Here is a 10,359-nt window from a genome sequence, read left to right as displayed (position 1 = left end):
CTTACAGCCCTTTTCTGACCGTAAAAACATGAAAAGATTTCCGGATTTTTGTCATTTCAAATTCGATATTGGAAATAAAACGACGTGTCCTTGATCGCTTTCTACTTTTCAGATCAGAGACACTAATCATGAAAGTACTCCTTGGTCGTAAAGATCAAGAGGTTCTCTCAAGTATTATTTTATACTTTTTCGGGCTTGGGAGACACAAATTTACTAGAAAGGTCAACCCTGGAGTCTTCTTAAGTTTTTCAGACTCTCTAAAATTGAAAAACACCGAGTTTCTCCTATACTGGACTCGTTAAAATTTCACAGTAAAGGACCTGTTCGATTACAAACAGGAACGGACCACTCCTTCTTAGGGTTTGAATCTAAACTAAGTTGGACTCATCCGAAGGATGAGCTTATAATCAAGCAAATGTTATCCTCCTCAAGCTTGTAAAAAATAAAGAGGTACTTGCCAGAAATGGTGGGGGAAAAGAGAGGGAAATGAGCCTATTTGTTATACTTTGTCTCAGAAAAACCTTATCACCACTCTTGAACAAGACACTTTTCATTCACCTAGGTTGGGAAATCCTTTGCCTAATAGTTGATCAAACCACATTGAAAGTCTTCAGCTGGTTTCTGGGTATTAACTTTGGGTCAATTGTCACCAAGCCATTTGTTGTGTCGTTATGTGTTCAAGAGGTCACTGCAAATAAACCATTCATCTGCAAAATATCTGTCATCCATCTTGACCATCCCTGAGTCAGTCCTTACAGCTACATTTCTTCAACTTGATTTATGATTTCGTGTTGTGGGCTTGCCTGCAACGGATCGCTTTCTATCGACATCAGTTCATTATCTAGAAAGATGATCTAGAAATCATCAGTACCTTGGGATCTGCATGCCTCAATGGCAGGTTTCTCGCCTTTGACGACAGGTTACATCAATGACCTTCGATCAAGGGATTCTGTGACATGTTCGACATCAACACATTCATTCACATCTCATGGATTGTACTGGGTACTTTGAGAACCATTGACATCACTGGTGGTCTCTCTCACACTTGTTAACAATTTACATCATTGACTGTTAATCAAGTGGTTTCTACCATGTTCGACATCAACTCATTTATTCGCATGGATAGAATCGTACTATTTCGGGAAGCAGAAATGAAGACCCTGGATCTAGTTTCCGCCATCCAGGCTGCAAGGAGTTTTGTATTCATTATATAGTAGACTAATTATAAACAGATGGTTGTGTCCATACTATGTCTACATGTGTCTATGATTATGATGTATTGCGAAATCATTCCTATATCAGAGCAGTAGTTAGTTTGTTAGTTAAGTTTTTGATCTGAGTATGGGAATGCCTACCTCAGCGATGATATGATCTCATATATGTATTTTGTGTTGAATATGTGTAGGTTCCAACTGGGCTCTCTACAAGATAATCCTCAAAATGATAAAGTGCTTCACCCTTCCTAGATGATATAAAACCCTAATCTACTACATACCTCGCACTTTAGGGGGCAATCTGTTACACTAAAATTTGTCACCATGACTATTTGCAGTTAGTATGGCTCCATCAATAACCATACTGTCCTCCTTGGCAAGTCTTATACCTCTGCTCCTCATGTCAAACTCCAAAAAAGAGAGAAAGCCTTTAAAAAATCAATATAACTCTGGTTCCCCACTTCCCCTTACTCTTACCTGTGGGCCCGCACCTCAAGTACATAATACCTACGTACTTGTATGCTCTGTCTGTAAAGGGGTGGGTGCGTACCCCTGTAAAAGTCAAAAGGCGCAAGTTTTACTTCAAAAAACTTACTTGCGATCGATTCTAGAGCATTCTAGAAGATGGTTTGACGTGGATTGAGCGCCTCCAGATGGTTCATGCATCCCAATGAAAGAGGAACTTATCCCATAAAGAGGGGAGCTATCCCTTTGAAAGAGGGGCTTATTGCATTGATGGTGGTCATGTTTAACTTCCTCCAAAGCATTATAAATACATGCATTGGGCCAGAGACAAGGGAGGTTGAAAAGCTGAACATTCCTAAGGGTAGATGCTGCTGAAATTAGGACTCCCTTATAGAGCTTGAGAGGAGAGAGCCCATTCCTTTCTTAGCTTCATTTGGAAGTGGGTGAGCTGATCAAAGTAGAGGAGAACTCTTGCTGGACCCTGGGAGGGACCTGCACAACACCAAGGCATTGGTTGTAAGGTTTCTTTTGTTTCCAATTAATAAAATTAAGTTCATTTTTCTCAACAAGTTGTTATATATAATTTGCTTCATAAACTCCTTCGTCTTTATCATGAATATGTTTTATTATATGAGTTATTCAGGTGCTATGTAATTGTTTGCTTGTTTGTGTATGCAGGCTTCAAGGAGAAGGAGCTCATCTGGATTGAAGAGGCTTAGCTGCTACAAACAACGTTGGACTAAAGGTAAGCCTTAAACACCTGGTTGCTTTTATTTTAAATGCATATTTAGGGAAAGATAGTGCTTGATTGTTTTGTTTGTCACTAGAAACGCCTTAGTTTCTAGGGAGGTCGGTTTTGTCCGCAAAATTGACTCTTTCCGCATGACAGAAGCTAAAGCATTGTTATGAACAATCAAAGCGTAGATTTGAGACTAAACCAAACTTGAAGGGTAATAATAAGAATAAAGGGAAATGTGAAAAGAAACAGGGAAGGCCTCAGGACACAAGTAATAAAGAGAATGCAATGTCACATAAGAAGTTCAATGCATCTCACTAAGGATAGGATTTTCACTCTGAGAAGAATAAGGGTGATAATAGGAAGCCCGTACGGTGTTGGACTTGTGGAAAATATCATCACCAGAGAGATTGTCCATGGCATCAGGGTGGTAGACCACAGATTTATGGTGCCTAGGAGGCATAGAAAGTTGGATATGTTGGACAAAGTGTTACTAGGATCTATGCAACATTGGATAACAAGAAGGTAGATCACTAGGTTTCTATTATCAAGATGGATGGTAAGCTTTGTGATCAAGTTGTTTCTATTTTGATTGACCCGGGATCTAATTATAGTTATGTTAATCCTCACCTGGTGGATAAGTGTGGTTTGAATAAATAAGTACATGCCAAGTCTTGGTTAGTGCAGTTGGCTATAGGTACAAAGAATAAAGTTCATCATTGTGTAAGAGCTTGTGAATTTGAGTTGAATGGTATGCCTACATCATTACATTTAAATGTATTGCCGTTGGGATCATATAGTATGCTTTTGGGTATGGACTGGTTGTATCTCCATAGGACCAAGGTGGACTATTATGACAAAGCTACTAAGTGTTTGGATGATAATGGAGAACAAAGAATATTATAGGGTAAGATGAAAGAAACATTAGTTAGGATGGTGACAACTATGAAGGAAAAGCGCAGTCACAGGAAAGGGTGTGTATTATTTGCAGTGCATATTTCTAGTGACAAAGGTAAAGAAGTTGAGGATGCAGATTTCTTGAGAAGGTACCTGGTTTCAAAACAGTTTTAGGATGTATTTCTGGAGATATATCAAAGTTTATGCCTCACAGGGAAGTATACTTTTCTATTTAGTTGGTACCAGGAGCAGCACCAGCATCAAAAGCACTATACATGTTGGGTACTCTAAAGTTGGTAGAGATGAAGTTGTAGTTGAAGGAAATGCTTGAAAAGGGATACATTAGGCCAAGTGTATCACCATGGGGTGCACCAACATTTTTTGTGAAGAACAAGGATGGTACTCTTAGGTTATTCACTAATTACAAGAATTTGAACAAAGTGACCATTAAGAACAAGTATCTGTTGCCGAAGATTGATAATTTGTTCGATCACTTGAAGGGAGCAACAATGTTCTTGAAGATTGATATGAGATCCATATATCATCAGGTACGCATCAAGGAAGACAACATTTACAAGACAAGTTTCAAAACCGGGTACGTACATTATGAGTTTATTGTAGTTCCTTTCAGTTTGACTAATGCTCCAACTACTTTTATTTGCTTCATGAATAGTGTGTTGCATCCTTATCTGGACAAGTTTTTTATTGTATTAATTAATTATATATCGATATATTATAAGAATGAAGAATAACATGTCGAACATTTAGAAGTAGTATTGATATTTCTAAGAGAGCATCAGGTGTATGTTAAGCTTAGGCAATGCAGTTTCTTTCAGACAAGAGGTACATTACTTGGGACATGCGGTTTCCAAGGAAGGCATACACTACAATAAAAGAAGACATTGGTGAGGGGTGAAAAATGTCACCATAATCTCATTGGTGACAGTCAAAAGAGCATTCGTCACCAGAAACTGAATGTCACCAAAGGAGGCCTCGCAAAAAGTATAGGTGTTGTGGTGGCATTCAAATTCCATCACCAATAATGATTTATAATGATGGATAGCAACTGTCACCATTTCATATGAGAAATGGTGACGGACCATAGCCTTTGTCACTAAAAACTAAATGTCGCCAATTTGGCGTCACTAAAAGATAGGTGTTATGGTGACATTTAAGGTCCATCAATAATATTGATTATAATGACGGATAGTGATCATGACCATTTCATATGAGCAACAACAATTTATTGTGATGTATATTTCATGGCCATCACTATTGGTCCATGTAAATGGTGATGTTTGTTGACCACCACCAAAAGACGCATTGCCAAAAGTATAGGTGTTGTGATGACATTCAAGGTCTGTCACGAATAATGACTATAATGACGGACAATGGCCATCACCATTTCATATTTTGATGAGGGCCGAAAAATGTCACCATAAGATCATTGGGGATGGGCAAAAGATCCTCTGTCACCAAAAATTGATCATCACCATCCCATATGGATATGAAGGCACAATGAAATCAAACCACCAACCTACTGCTTGTAAAGCAGGTTCTCTTCCATTGAGTTAGCACCCTTTAAAGAATTAGATTTTTAAAAATTAGACCTTGAAACTTCATAAATTGTAAATTCTACAACTTTCAATAGATTAAAGTCTCAACATTCTATTACTAAACAAGCAAAGCAACATCGAAGTTGTAGGTCCCTACCTAATGGTTATGGAATTTATGAAATGTGGGTGGAGGGAAAAATAGTTACGTATAAGATAATAAATATGTTTAGTTGAATACTCAATTAGAAGTGAAACTCTTAAGACATTTATAACCTATAAATGCCTATAACTAGAAAATGCACCAAATATTGCAAAGGAACTGTCATAAGTGGATAGCATATGGAAGAAGAGCATTGATGAAGACATATGCAATATGTTATAGGTTGAGTGAAAGAAAAATCTCAATTTTTTTGTTATTCGGTGTTTAGATATCTGAATGATATCTAAAATTATGTGCAAATGTAACATGGATCTCCAGAAACTATCAACGACATAGGATAATGTTGGCTTGTAGGGGCCTAACCCAGGTTCAGAGGTGATTTAGCCAAACAAATCCTGGTACTACTGACCCTTTTGACAACAGTCCATGGAGCGTGGACTAAGGTTTCACTCGAAGTAGTATGGGAGGGTGCTAGAACCAGGTTTTCGCACCCTGGGGATGTTTGATGAGCTCTGAAGGTTCGCGGTTTGACCCTGCCCACACGTCACTACGCGCATCTAGTAGTCCCTCGCAACCTGTGATGATGCCTTCACACAGCCCTACTGGGGGCGCGATCCATATTATTACCCAAGTTCCTTACTATTAACCTGTTATTATCCGATTACTTGGCTTATATGTGTGAGTCTAGTGATAATTAACAGTATATCCAACATTCATATAAGTGCGCACGATAAAAAAAATAGTATAAATGTATAGAATGAAATATACAAGAAGATGCATAGAAATTGGAATCAACTTCTCTTTATTATTCTTCATTCAAGGTTACAGACTCGACACCACCCTGTGCACTCAGCTGTAGGGGTCCATGCACTCAGCTGCAGAGCCTCTTCCTACTACTATGACCCAATGCAGTTAGACTCTTACTCTATGCTCGAACCATTTGCATTCATTTATCGTTATCTCTAATAGCTATCTTTACAACTTAGAGCCTCGATCTATTTATACAATCCCATGGTCCATAGGTCGACATGACATTACATTACATTACAACACTTAGGGCAGACAACCCTATGAATCAATATACATTTTGTGCTCCGAGCCCGCAATTCGCAGAGTCTTACAATAAATTTGACCAAAACTTGGGCTTTGGGCCCCAAAACATGTTGTGGGGTGATCTGATGCCCAATAGGCCCCCAACACAAACATCACGACTCATCCCCGAGTCACATAGTTGGCGCGAAAATCTTGGCACGGAGTCCCTCCAACTTGTCCCACTCTGCTCGGAGGTCCACAGTGCACTGTTCTGCGGTTTGCTAGACCTACTGCATGCACTCTTCCGATGCTTCTTTGTGAGGATCAAATCCTTGGCTTAGCGCATAGAGCCCCTACATCTGTGCAACCTTGCCCTCAATATCTGTTGTAATGGTGAAGGCCTCGTCAATCCATGGCTAGACGCATGCTTTGAGAAGTGCCTCTTTTTGTCTTGCGGCATCCACCTGCTCTTTCAGTGCCCTTGCTTGCTACACCTTTGCTAGCCATTGAGTGAGGATGACTATCTGTGCAGTTCCTCGGACACTGTCGTACTTCTCCTGAAGTTCGTACACCGCTATTTCCAGGCACTGTATGTTGGGTTCGTCTTGCAAGGATGTGAGGATGCCAAAGGCTTGGTCCAACATACCGGTAGAGTCCTGTAGTGCCCGTCCAATTTCTTCCAACCCTGTTTGGATAGCACTAACGCACTGCTCTCTAACTTTTGGGGGAGTGGAAGGTTGTGCCTTCACCCGCAGCTCAACAATCTGGAGATTTAGCTCCAGTTGCACTCGCATTGTTTCCTCGCACACGTTTCAAACTCCACTTGCCAAATAGTGGATCCGTACTTCTGTTGGTAGGTCCACAACGATGGAAAATGTTGGGACTCATCAGCATGCTTCATTAACTGTCTACACTAACTGCTGGTTCTATGACACTGGTTCGTCACGTTGTAGGCTGAGCTATTCAATGTTGATCTTTTGCTCACTTAGCACCTATATTGCGCGACCCTACCTGGCATGGAGTTTTGCAGTTACTCCATCTTGCAGTTGGTACAGTGTGTCTCGTGGAAGGGCATCCAAGTTAAAGCCAAGTCCCTTGATCCTACCAAATGCGGCTCTTTCGATCTCATTCTCTTCTGCTAGTGCCCCTTCGAGTAGCATTATGGTATTGGCCATCCTTGCACGTAGCATCTATTCTACTGTTGATGTGCTTGCTGCGACATAGGTGGCTACGGTTCTTCCCTGTGGGGGCTACACCTGTAGTTCCTGTAGCTGCGCCCTTAGTGCCCATAACACAGTCTGCTACTCCAACATGACTTCTTGGAGTGCTTCCTTAGTGACATTGCGAACCGTCTCTTCGATGTCGGAGAGGTCACCTTCCATTAACGTGATCGGGTCGATGGCCAATTTGGAGGCCTTTACCTTTCTCCATGGACGCGATCTCTCTGTGATGCACGGCCTTTTGAGTTGGGTGGAAGTTGTGCTTGGTTCTGCGCCTTATTTTGCAAGGTCTATGTCCTCTGCCTCCTATCCTGTAGACAATTCCTGGCCCTCCTCTGCCTGCGTTATTGTGGCTGCTATTGTCTGCGCTGCTGCTACTGCTTCGGTGGCCTTTGTCTGCTCTGTGGCTACCTGTGTTGCCTCGCGGACTACCCTTACCTCTGCTGCCACTTTTTCGTTGCGGCTCTTCTCAGCCAACTATGTGACGCGCAACTTTGCCTCCTCCTTTCTTTTCTGTGCTGCCCCCTTTTCCAATTCTGCTAAATCTGGGGTGTCCCACTCAGGAGGCCATGTCTCTAACACTATAAAAATTACATCATCAGTGGCGATGAATGGGAGCTTGTTCCACTCCTACTTCGGATCTTTTTGTGCCCTAATGTAGATATTAAGCATGTTTGCTTTGAAGGCTGTGAAACTATGTAGACTGTTGTGCACTATGGGGGACAGGCGCGACCTCCTATTGATCCACATGCGGATGCTCGCTTCCATGAGCACCCAGAAAACCTTTGTATCATGAATCTGCTTCGCATCCTTGGTAGCCCAAAGCAACGTGTACTTCACGGCCTCTGGTATGTCACACTCAATGTCCAGGAATTGACTGTCATGTGGTAGTTCACCTGAAACCAGCATGATGGACAAGAGCAACCATGCGTAGTGGAAGGTCTTACCCTACTCCTAGGCTTCCTTACAGTTGATCAAAAATTCTTCATAGAGGAACTCGGCCTAGTTGAACTAGACCCCCTCCGTGCGTTTCTTGTCCAATGCTATCATCGGCGCTGGTACTTCATCGGCGTGACATTTTCTCATTACCTTGTCAGCCAGGAGTTGGGTGGCTACGCGCACCCGCTTATCCTTGATACTGGTGATGGCATAACCCCTCTTTTTCTTTTCAAGTTTATATTTAGCCTTCATAGCTTCCACGAGGGTCCTTTCCCTTACAGGGAAGCTGAGAACCCCTGTGGATGAGGTCTGCCATGATGCGAATAGGATCCTCCAACCATAAGTACCCATCATGCACTAGGCAAAGCAGTTGCCTGATGATGAAAATGGTGATGGGCGCACGATGAAAGTGTTGTATCCATAGCAGATGTAGCAACCTAGCATTCTCCACACCGCACAACCATTTTTGTTGCTCTAACATGATTACTGACCCCTCCCTGTTATGTTTCATGAGGCTCGTCATTTCTAAGTGAGGGAACTTCTCACTATTCGCGAGGTCCCAATCTTCAAACTTCATTATGGGCACTTGCCCTTGGTGCGAGCCCTTAAAGACAATTCCATCAGGGAGGAGTGGGGTCTAGAGTGCGCTCTTTATCGCATCCAGATCCTTTTGTATCATAGTTTTCTCTTTTCGCAGAGGACGTACTTGGGCAATTTCGCTGCAGAGCGCACCGGCTGGATATCTTCCTCCATGTCCTCTACTTCCTCTACCTCGGCAATCAGAGCCTGTAGGTCCTCCTCCTCTTCATATGTCTTAATGGTGATAGTCTTTCCCTTTTCTTCCATTGAGAGCTTACCAAACCGCGGATTCCTCGGGGACATGCAGATTGGTCCTTCTGCTTCATTATATTTTTTTTAGTCTCAGCATCCGAGGTGATTTCACGATTTCCGGCGCAACCCTAATACCTTCGGGAACATTGTGTACCATGGGGTTCTACGCGGCCTCACCAGCGGTTCCTTTTGCAAAGCCCAAACCTCTTCTGGTAGCTGCCATCTTGCTTGAAATGTATGTGGTCTTTCACAAACTTAGGGGCTCGAATATCGCTCGATGCTCAACACTCTATGCTCTAATAAACTACTCAAATCTCAAGTGAACAAGTGTTTCCTCATGGCTAGCCCCTAGAGTTTTATAGTGCCTTTTGAATTCAAATTCAACCGCTCCCCCCACTTCTGGGCCATGAATGCTTTCTAGGCAGTAGATTGTCCCAAATCTTGCCCATAATTCATGTCTTAAATGTCCGTCGCCCACTCCATTTGGCATTAAATCGAACATCTCGTTATCAACAGTGACATCAACGGTCACTTCCCAGCCTATCCGCGCGATAGCGCAGCCCTTCGTGTGTAGTCGCAAACCCTATGACATCCTATTATTGCGTGCACTCCCCAGAGCGCACAACCTTTTGGCAAAATATTTTATAGTCCCCTACTTCCTTTCAACTGCCTTGAGCGCTAAGACTGTGCTTCTTACAGCTAGTCAGGTGGTCGCACCACCTGTGCGGGCCTCCCTTTTGCCCTCCAATATAGTCCATCGAAAATCCTCAATTTCCCTCACAACATCTGACGCCGCGTGTTCTATCGTGTGTAGTGCGCTCCCCTGGTTACTATGTTTGGTGAGCGACGGTCGTAGCCATCGTAGCAGAGTCATAAATTCTCGGCGAGAATTTATTAGTTCAATGGTATGATCATCCACACCTTGCCTTGTCATCCTTGGTTTATTGACGAGACATGCTTGCTTGATCTCGTTTTCTAGCCTCTTGACCTCTATGTCCATCAAAATGATTTTCTTCCTTAGTCATACCTAGTCTTTTTTGAGTTCGCGAAGTCTAAGGTTCCCTCGCCGAATGGCTTCTTGAAGCCTTATGTGTTCGACGTCACGTAGCTGTGTGATTTCTTTGTCCTGGGCTTTGCGCACAATCACATCTATGGTCGCGATGAAATGTGGATTCCCCTTTGCATTCTCTTCAGAAATTATAGTCGTTACTTTGTTTCACACCTTTGGAATTGTTTCCATGGTCAGGGTTTTGCAGATGGTCCTATAGGCCCATCGAACCATTGGTACGCGCAAGTCCCAGAAAGTGTG

This window comes from Pinus tabuliformis, chromosome 7, assembly GCF_031772625.1.
Source record: "Pinus tabuliformis cultivar Carrire ecotype Pingquan chromosome 7, CPIR1, whole genome shotgun sequence".
Classification (NCBI taxonomy): domain Eukaryota; kingdom Viridiplantae; phylum Streptophyta; class Pinopsida; order Pinales; family Pinaceae; genus Pinus; species Pinus tabuliformis.
The sequence above is the reverse complement of the archived record's forward strand: the minus strand, read 5'-3'. Positions refer to the sequence as shown.